Source organism: Trachymyrmex cornetzi, unplaced genomic scaffold (assembly GCF_001594075.2).
Source record: "Trachymyrmex cornetzi isolate Tcor2-1 unplaced genomic scaffold, Tcor1.1 scaffold1876, whole genome shotgun sequence".
NCBI lineage: Eukaryota > Metazoa > Arthropoda > Insecta > Hymenoptera > Formicidae > Trachymyrmex > Trachymyrmex cornetzi.
The window spans coordinates 12,715-24,385 of record NW_017296501.1 but is presented as its reverse complement, the minus strand read 5'-3'; the positions used below and the strand labels follow the sequence as shown (position 1 = coordinate 24,385).

Below are 11,671 nucleotides of genomic sequence, written 5' to 3'. Positions count from 1 at the left end.
AAAGAGTGGCACGCTCTCTCGTGCCTGGCGCCCAACTTAGTAATAAGAATTACAATTCTGGCCGAAGAACCGCCTGGCTGTCGCAAAATTCTGCTACCGAGGGAGAGAAGATACTTTTGCGTACTTTGAGTACCGAGGACACGCGACGAAGTTGTGCCGTTGCTCGCGAGTACGGTTACAGTTACCATCGCGCGAATTATTTTATAGTTCACTGACAGGTGATACTGTATGCGAGAGTGATTACGCGAACGCCGTGAACGTATGGCAACGGTTCTCCATCCAAACGCTCGGCGAATATAGTATATATAAAAACGGATGTCTTATTGTTGACTGATATTTTTGAAAATTTTTGCAACAGTTGCGTCGCGTGTTATGCATATTACTATACACTACCGGGTTTTACGTGAGACGCGATGTTGAAACATACTCGTGTCAATTTCGAACTTCTTACCGACATGGTTCTATTCATCGAACATGGTATACGTGGAGGTCTGAGCCAATGTTCGAACAGATACGCGCGGGCCAACAAGTGCATGCACTCGTACGATCCATCGAAACCGTCGACATATCTTATGTATTTTGACGTTAACAACTTGTACGGCTGGGCAATGTGTCAACCATTGCCATACGCCGATTTTCGATGAGTTGACGACGTGTACAATTTCGATTTTACGACCATCGCGCTAGATTCACCAACAGGCTATATTCTCGAGGTGAACTTGAAGTATCCACAACATCTCCATGACGTTCACGCGGACCTACCGTTTTCCCCGACACGCGAGAAACCACCCGGTAAGCGAGAAGACAAGCTCCTCGCAACATTATGCGATAAACAACGTTACGTAATTTATTATCGCAATCTACAAGAATGTATTCGTCACGGTCTCCGTATCGCAAAGGTTCACCGTATACTACAATTCACACAATCTCCGTGGCTTTGTGATTATATTGAACTCAACACAAAATTTAGAACTTTGGCAAAGAATGAATTCAAGAAAAATTTATACAAACTGAACAATGCGGTTTTCGGCAAGACCATGGAGAATGTGCGCAACCACGTCGACGTGCGTCACATAACACGTTGGGACGGGAGATCGGTGCAGAGGCAATGATCGCAAAACCAAACTTTCATAGTAGAAGCGTTTTTTCTGAAAATCTGGTCGCGATAGAAATGCGTAAACTCGAGGTGAAGTTCGACAAACCGATATACGTGGGTATGTGTATCCTAGACATATCTAAGACGTGTTTGTACGAATTTCACCACGAGTATATGCTGCCGCTGTATCGTGAGAAATATAAAATTATGTACACCGACACGGACAGTCTCATTTACTACATCGAGTGTGACAATGTATACGATGTTATGAAACGTGATGTTAACAAATTTGACAGTAGCGATTACGCGGTCGACAATGCATACGGTATTCCGCTCGCGAATAAAAAAGTTCTGGGCTTGATGAAGGATGAAAATAATGGTGCAATCATGACTGAATTCATCGGGCTTAGAGCGAAAATGTATGCCTTGCGCGTAGAAAAAAAGAGGGATATGAAGAAGGCAAAAAGTGTCAAGAGCAATGTTATAGCAAAATCTATAATATTCGATGATTACACGCAATGTCTAAATAATGAAATCGAAATGATGCGCAGGCAGTTGTGCATAAGATCTAAATTGCATGAAGTATACACAATATCAGAAACCAAAATCGCTCTAAGTCCGTATGACGATAAGCGATATATCGTGCCAGATTCCATGGGGGCATCACCGGTGTAAATAAATTTGTATATAGTATGTATATATATTTAATAAGTATATTTTGTACATTATGTTTAATATGTATATTATGCATAGTATGTATGAATGTATGTATGTATGTATGTATGAAGGTATGTATAAACGTACGTATAAAAACGTATGTATGTATGTATGTATAAACATATGTATGAACGTATGTATGTATAAACGTATGTATAGACATACGTATAAGCGTATGTATAAACGTATGTACGTATGAACGTACACTGTTAGAAATGTTCTTAAATTTCATTAACTTTTAATGTACATTGGTGAACGAAGTTTAATTTCTCTGTAACTGAAAGGACTATTAATGCACACGTTAATGAGATTTAAGTTTACAGTAACTGAAAAATTAAGTGTAATGAAATTTAATATATTTTCATTTATGTGGATATAAATGACATTTAATTAATCGTAATTGAAATAACTATTAATGTACATATTAATGAAATTTAAGTTTGTAGTACATTAAATTTCAATACGCTTAACTTAAAAGTTAACTTAAAAGTTAAGCGTATCGAAATTTAATGTACTTTTACATTTACGAATATTAATAATAATTTAATTAAGCCTAATACTATTATCGCTTAACGTTTAATACGTTTACGTTTCTTACAGGTTATTAACGTAAATTACTTTTCAGTTACAGATCTCGTACTTTTCATTAACGTGTAAATTAATTTCTATATTAATGTGTTCATTAATTTCAATACACACATTTAAAACTACGGTAATTTAGTTTTTATTTACATCATTCATTACATTTAATTTCGTGCATAACCACATGCTTCCTTTACATGTTAATTAAAATTCATTGAGAAATTTCTAACAGTGTACATATGCATATATGTATGTACGTATAATATGTATGTGTAACGTGTATAATATATTTACATAGGGAAAAAAATTAAACAATTTGTAATAAATTTTATGATAAATTTTAATTTTTATAACACATCCTTGTATATCCACACTGTTAGAAATTTCTCAATGAATTTTAATTAACATGTAAAGGAAGCATGTGGTTATGCACGAAATTAAATGTAATGAATGATGTAAATAAAAACTAAATTACAGTAGTTTTAAATGTGATGAACGTGTGTATTGAAATTAATGAACACATTATTGTAGAAATTAATTTACACGTTAATGAAAAGTACGAGACCTGTAACTGAAAAGTAATTTACGTTAATGATATATAAGAAACGTAAACGTATTAAACGTTAAGCGTTAATAGTATTAGGCTTAATTAAAATATTATTAGTATTTGTAAATGTAAAAGAACATTAAATTTCATTAATATGTACATTAATAGTTATTTCAATTACGATTAATTAAATGTCATTTATAAAAGTATATTAAATTTCATTACACTTAATTTTTCAGTTACTGTAAACTTAAATTTCATTAACATGTGCATTAATAGTTCTTTCAGTTACAGAGAAATTAAATTTCATTCATCAATGTACATTAAAAGTTAATGAAATTTAAGAACATTTCTAAGGCTACATTCCAATATACGTCCTTCGAGGAAAATTTTACTATAATATATGTTACGTGTACTATATATTTTGAGTAAAATTTTCCTCGGAGAGGACGTTTTGGAACGTAGCCTAAGGGTATGAGCACAAGGATTGCCATAACGCTTTACGGCAGTTTTAAGTTGTAGACGTAAGTAACGCACAAGCATTGGCGTATGACTTTAACTTATGTACATTGTCATATCTTTCGATAGCGTGCTATCGTGTGCCTTATAAGTAAAAGTAAGTAATCTAATCATTTGTAATAAAAATCGAAAATAATTTTATTAATTACTCCAATAGTAAATAATAAGCGCTTTATCAAGTTATTGTTAAATGTATTCTTAGATTTAACTAAGTAGCCAATGATAACTTTATAGGTTAGCTGCAATATTTTTTCTTGTTACATAAGATTACTTTAAGAATCTTGCTTGCAGTTCTTACATTTTTTCATAAATTATTAATATTTATTAATATTTTATTTATAAGTTATTAATTTATTGTCCTTTTTTATAAACAGGCCGAAGAGAATATTAAATGAAATTAGAAACTTAAGATGAAATTTTTTATCTCGGTGTATCATTGAATGTTTGCATATTTTTTGCTTAAACGTAAACAAAAACAAATTAGATGGTTACATAGACGATGGCATGTTAGACCTATTAATCAAAAGAGAGTTCAATATGGAGATTATGAAAATTTGTTTCAAGAGCTTAAAAATGATAAAAAAATGTTTTATCGCTATACTAGAATGACATTTGAACATTTTACAAGACTTGTGGAATTAACAACACCACATTTAAAAAAAAAAGTATACAAGCTCTTGTTCCAGAACATAGACTTATAATAACTTTAAAGTAATAATTTTATAAGGATATATATATTTTCTATTGTAATTATTAATTTTTATTTTAAAATAAAATAATTTCTATTACAGATTTTAAATCTTATTTATACATTTTTTTATAGATATCTTGCTACGGGTAATTTGTCATTGTCAATTGCTATCTCATTTCGAATCGGAGAATCTACGGTGAGAAAAATAATTAAGGAAGTTTGTTCAGTATTGATCAAAGTTTTGGGACTATTATACCTGAAATCTCCTACTGAAAATGACTGGAAAAAATGCGCAGATGGGTATTGGAATCGATGGAACCTTTCTAATTGTGTTGGATCTGTTGATGGAAAGCATATAAGGCTAAACTGTCCCCCAAATTTCGGAACATTATTTTATAATTACAAAAAATATTATAGCATCGTATTAATGGCAGTGGCAGACCATTTGTATAGATTCACATTAGTTGACATTGGAGCCTATGGAGGTAAGCCCTTTAGAAAGATGTAATGATCAATAAGTAATAAGTAATAAGTAAATCTAATGGCTCAGCAGAATTAAAATTAATGATAAAAGAAAAATATATTTATATAAAAACAAAATTACTGAAGTTAATGTAAGATCAAATGTTTAATATCGTTTTCAGTATATTACTATGTTGATATAAGCCCAACATTTAGCTTAACTTATTTTTTATCACTGAATTATACAATTTATACATTTATTAAAATCAAAATAATTTATCTGATTTAATACAGGAAATAGTGATGGAGGAATTTTTAATGATTCCCAAATAGGAATTAATCTAAGAAATGAACAGTTGAATCTATCGAAAGGAACTAATAATCTCCCTGGTAGCAACATGAAGACATTTAGATACTTTGTTGCTGATGATGCTTTTAGACTCTCAAATAGAATAATGAAACCCTATGCTGGTAAAAATTTAAGTGATAAACAAAAAATTTGTAATTATAGATTTTCTAGAGCACGTAGAAGCGTCGAAAGTGCTTTTGGCATTTTTACCAATAAATGGAGAATATTTCACACAGCTATTTGTATGTTGCCGGAAACCACTAATATAATTGTAACAGCTTCTGTTTGTTTACATAATTATGTTCTAATGGAAGAGCAACGTAGTGGACATAAATATTACAGTAAAGAAATAATTATAGAAAATGATGTATCTAATATCAACCAGGTAAAAGGCTATAATTGAGTAACTAAAAAAATTTACAGTTATTATGTATATATTTTACATATTTTGAAAATTATATGTATGTACATTAACATTGTAGAATACAATATGGATGTCATTGCCAAATGTTGAAGAATGTAGTGATGACGTCAGGAATGCTCAAACTCAAAGAGATACATTATGTAAATATTTTGTTTCCCCAGATGGAGAATTAGAATGACAGTACGACTTCATTCATAGCGGTTCACATGAAGATGAATACAATAAATGCTAATAAAAAATAGTTTTCTATATTCTATATTCTATGTTCTATATTCTGTATTCAAATAGTTATTTTAGTTATAAGTAACTATTAAAAACAATTTAATAATCTTTTAAAAGTAGTAACAGAAATATACTTATTACATTTAACATTTCATAAGTATAAATTTTCACACGTTAACTATTCGTAGCACTTTTTGCTTTTGATATTTTTATTAATAATAAACGCATAACAAAATAATTTGTTTTAATTCATAATAATATAATAAACATAGTAAAAAAAATTCTTAATTTGTTACTGTAATAAGCATTATAATAGTTTATCACAGATAGAAAACTAAATTATCACATATATATAATGTATCACAGATAGAAAATTAAATAACAAGTTGTACTTATGTTGATCTGACAATAAAATAATTATTAATATGTGAAACATAGAGCAAATAATAAAATGAAAAATATTTTTATAGTGGTGTAGATATAGCAATAATCATTTTTCTTCTAATATTCTTTTCATATTCTGGAATACTGTTAAACTGTATTTTTATGAATTCCATAAATGCATTATCTGCTGATTTTGAAGTCTCCATATAATTCTTAATGCTATTGCTCATATCAAAAAAAGTTTGTTCTAACTCTTTAGTTTCATTCATTTTTTGTCTTTTTAACCTTCGGTTTTTAACCTTTTTACCTTCGCCTTTTGATAAATTGGTCCAAAAATGTCAATTGAGAAAAAAATGGAAATTTATGACAATTAAAAGATGAAGCAGCACTTCCACTTCTTGACTGATTTTCGGTTCTTTTTTTCTCACGATTATATTGTTCTCTTAATGAAGTGCACCTTTTTTGACAATAATCCGGTGTATAAAAATCACCTGTAATAAAAGTTTAATAATAAATTTAAAAATCATATGTAAATTAAAATTAAATTAAATATCTTAATAAGAAGTTACCACAATTTGTTGCAATCATTGTTTTAGATATTTCATTCCAAGCATTTTCTTTCATTAATGTATCCTTAAAATTAACATTTTTCTTATCATAGAGAAAGGATCGTTCTCTATATAAAGCAATTAAAAATTTATCGCCATTTTTTTCTTCAATAATAATATTCTCTGAGTCATCAAGACATTCTGGGAAAGCCACATTTTGGGAAAAATTACTGTCTTCATTAGTTGAACAATAACTCTGATGATCTGACATTTTTAATATTTTCTTTTAATAGCAATCTAAAAAAGGACAATAAATTAATAACTTATAAATAAAATATTAATAAATATTAATAATTTATGAAAAAATGTAAGAACTGCAAACAAAGATTCTTAAAGTGGTCTTATGTAACAAGAAAAAATATTGCAGCTAACCTATAAAGATATCATTGGCTACTTAGTTAAATCTATGTAAAAACACATTTAACAATAACTTGATAAAGCGCTTATTATTTACTATTGGAGTAATTAATAAAATTACTTTCGATTTTTATTACAAATGATTAGATTACTTACTTTTACTTATAAGGCACACGATAGCACGCTATCGAAAGATATGGCAATGTACATAAGTAAAGTCATACGCCAATGCTTGTGCGTTACTTACGTCTACAACTTAAGACTGCCGTAAAGCGTTACGGCAATCCTTGTGCTCATACCCTAACAGTGCATGAGTTATGTGAATTATCAAATCCTAGCCATTTCACATAAATCTTGTCTCCTTTTTTATGCAACACCTTTTCAACTAGATATACGTCGGGATCAGCAACGCGATGCAACTCATACTCGTAGAATCATCCAGCGACCGGTTTTCCGCGATAATCTTCCAGAAGATACGTCACGGATTAGTTCTCTGCATTTTGACGATTCTAAACACCTCCGTGGTCCAATTTGGCGTGTAACCTTTCTCAAAGATCGTCTTGAATTTACACACACGTACTGAGTCACCAACTTTGAATCGCGGGAGTGCGACGGCCTTTACACTACTGTACACAGTGTTTAAGAGTTTGTCGGCGATCGTGGGAATCACATCGATGGGTCGCATACCGATAGTTCGATGCTTTCGCGCGTTGTACTCCGACACTAGACGCGGTAGCAAGTCGATTTATAATTTCCATCATGCGTAAATTGTTTCCACATGTCGTTTTTCAACGTGCTATTGAACCGTTCGACGACCGATGTCTTCATTACGGAATACGTTGAATAATGATTTATGTTGTGTTTTTTCAAGAGTTTTTGTACATTTGCGTTGTAAAATTCTTTTCCCATATCAGTTTGTAAATTTTTCGGGCATCTTCCATCACTTCGAATTATTTTTGCAATCGCTGTAGCCATCTCATTTCCACTCTTGGTTTTGAACGGTAAGGCCCATGCATGCTTACTCAACACATCGATAACGGTGAGAATGTAGTGATACCCTTTGTTGAATCGTGTGTAAGAGCGCATCTCGACCACATCAGCCTGCCACAGGTAATCGTATCTGTAAACTATGACACGTCTGCGTGGAAAATTTTTTTCTCGCTGGAGCGTGCAGTTCTTCCACCAGTCGCCACTTTTCAAGATTTTTCTTCTCAGACATGTTTTTTTTTAACGCGGTATAATGCGCAAAAATATTACAAAGATCTGACGTAAACGTTGATCGATGTCGACTAAAAGATGACTGCATATCCCATTTCAATTTATAAGTCCAGCTTCACGAAGTTCCTCGATAATGGAAAAAATTTCGTTATCGTGAGCGTTGTGACCCGCTTGACGTGAGGCCTCAAGCAATCGGAGGCAATCCACGAGCTCGTTAGGATCGTCCCAATGAACATAATCGATTTTATTGTCGTTTAGGATTATGATGTGTGGTATAATACCTTTTCCAACATTTTTACCTGACTTGTTGTTTAATTTCCAGGTGGATGGTACACCCGTTCCAACTTGTATTTTACCTGACACCAAGGGTGCTATTATATTCTTATTTGTATCATTTATTACCCAATATTGGATTATCCGCTTTATGACTGCGCCTATGAGCATTCGTTGCTAATGGTATACTCTTATATGCTAGTTTATCATTCTCTGTGAGTAGTACGAGGGGGGACCCAAAAAAAACGGGAATTTCGTCATAACTTCTTTATTTCTCAATATTTTAACACCAAATTTTTATCACCTTCAAAGTATTCGCCATTGACCACAACGCACTTCTCCAAACGATTCTTCCATTGTTCAAAACAGTTTTTAAATTCACTCATCGGGATGTCCTTTAAGCCTTCCAGCGATTTTTGTTTCACCTCCTCCACAGTGGCAAAACGCTTTCCTTTCATATTCCTTTTGAGTCTGGGGAACAAAAAGAAGTCACAGGGGGCTAGATCCGGTGAGTATGGGGGGTGGACAATTGGTGTCATGGCGTTTTTGGTCAAAAATTGCTTCACGGAAAGGGCGGTGTGGGCCGGCGCGTTGTCATGATGGAAGAACCAGTCGCCTGTGCGCCAAAGATCTGCCCTTTTCTTCCGGATACTCTCCCTCAATCTTTTCAAAACCTCCAAGTAGAACTTCTGGTTGACAGTTTGACCCGGGGGAACGAACTCCGCGTGCACAACACCTCTGCAATCGAAGAAACAAATGAGCATTGTCTTGATGTTTGACTTCACTTGGCGAGCTTTTTTGGGACGAGGAGAGCCAGCTGTCTTCCACTGGCTTGATTGCTGCTTTGTTTCGGGGTCGTATCCATAGCACCACGATTCATCACCAGTAATCACCTTGGAAAAAAATTCAGGGTCCTCTTCGAGCTGATTTTGAAGCTCAAAACATGCTTGAAGTCGACGCTCCCTTTGCTCGTCTGTGAGAAGTCGCGGAACGAATTTGGCTACAACCCTTCTCATGTGCAAATCTTCGGATAAAATTCTCTGAATTGAACTCCATGACATTCCCGACATCTCACAGAGTTGATCAATGGTTCGGCGACGGTCTTCACGAACGACGGTATTGATTTTGTCGACGTTTTCATCAGTTCTTGACGTTAAGGGGCGTCCGGAACGAAATTGGTCTTCAATAGACATTTCTCCATTTTTAAAACGTGAAAACCAATCGTAAACTCTGGTTTTACTTAAGGCAGCATCCCCATAAGCAGTCTTAAGCATTACAATAGTTTCCGCGGCCGATTTCCCCAACAGGAAACAAAATTTCACAGCCGCGCGTTGTTCTCGACAATCTGCCATTACGTTTTCGCCGAAATGTAAAAAGTTGTTTTACTAAAAAAAATCTCACAGGCGAACCGATGCACTCACAGCGACACAACTTTGCACACTGACGCAGGTGGCGTGACACTAACGGACATGTGGTCAAACAATAGGTTCCCCCACTCTCCCTCCCCACCACAGCGTAATTCCCGGAACTTATGGGTCCCCCCTCGTATATATATGAGAGTTCTAACTCAGGAACTCCGAGGGGAATGCGGGGCGCGGGGGATTCTTCGGTGGCGGCGTATGACGTCATGTGGAGTGGCAGTAAGGCATCCCAGATTTTGGGGACTGCAGGCACGTACAAGACAACAAAAAACATCACAAAAAAGGAAATATTGCCATGAACAAAAAACAAATAGTTATAGAACGAAAAGTGTTACAAAGGGTATATGCTCCAACCGTTTTTGAATCACGATATACATAATTTTTCTATAAACAGCGTTTATTAATTATTTAAAAAATACCTGAATACAATTAAATTTTATAATTATTGAGAGAACGCTATGTGGCTAGAGCGCGGAGAAGGAAGGTCTCCGGCCGCCGCCGCCACCCACCCATAGAAGTACGACAACCTTTTTTCCTTTTGTCTTTTTTATGACTTAGTTTTCACAATACGCTGTATTCTTTTCTTTTTATTTTACTAGGGCAAAGGATATGACGGATGGGTATTAAAATAAATACATATATAGCGATGCGAATGAATTTATTTTATTTTATTTTATTCATCTATAATTACACCGATTTTTTTCGTACATATTAAAAAATAAAGCTGATAGCTCACAATCGACGAGCTGATGTACATTGAAGGCATCACTATTGCGTATAGCGTTCTTGAACGCGATATTGGAGAATTGCGTATATTTGACATCGACCATATCGACGAGTCGGACTAATTGTTCGAACATTAGATCGATACACCCGTCAAACTCGAACATACGGTGTAGCGTCGTTTCGGTCATCATCATGCGTACGGATGAAGAATCGAGACGCACGAGCGTAGCATTGTTCTGCAACATGCAAACTCTGACGGTTAGCGGTCCAACGCTTATAAAATTATCCTTGTATTCGTTTCGCAGCATTTTGTAAATATTACATCGCTGCTCGTAGAGGCCCTTCCAAGTTTCGAGAGACAGCGACAGTTCGTGTCCGCGATGATCTCCCAGGGCGATCTCCACGTAACTCGGTGGACCAACGTTGATTCCAATTTCCAAATACTTGTAGCCAGTACTCGTCAAGTCGTAACGTCTGCTCAGTAAGCGCACCGCGCGACGCTCCATACTGTGTATATACATAATATTGAAAAACGTTATTTATTGTATAAAAAACATTATTTATTAAAAAACGTTGAGACTTACATGTTATGTTCCTTCTTCACGTCGTTCGATGCACTGCTCTCTTTGGCGAAGTACATTTTCCACCGTACGTAGAAGCGGGTATCGTAAGACCGATCACATCCTCATAGATTGCGATACTTCGTATATCGTAATACTTCTAAAATCGAAGAAGGGGAAGGTCGTCCCACTTTTTCCAAGAATTTTAAACATGTCGCAACACGTTGTATCGCGTCTTCCTAAGTATTTTCTTTATCATATCATTCTATGTATTTTCTTTGTCATGAGTTTATATATACATACATACATACATACATACAAACATACATATATATGTATACATACATATGTTCATACATACGTTTATACATACGTTTATACGTACATACGTTTATACATACGTTTATACATAAGTTTATACATACGTTTACACATACGTTCAAACATATGTTTATACGTACGTTTATACATACGTTTATACGTACATACGTTTATACATACATACGTTTATACAT

General features: G+C 34.0%; 1 pseudogene; it reads left to right on the top strand.

Moving 5' to 3' along the window:
* The first annotated feature begins 455 nt into the window (after positions 1-455).
* LOC108759462 (uncharacterized) lies at positions 456-8,630 on the top strand (annotated as a pseudogene).
* The last annotated feature ends 3,041 nt before the right edge of the window (positions 8,631-11,671 follow it).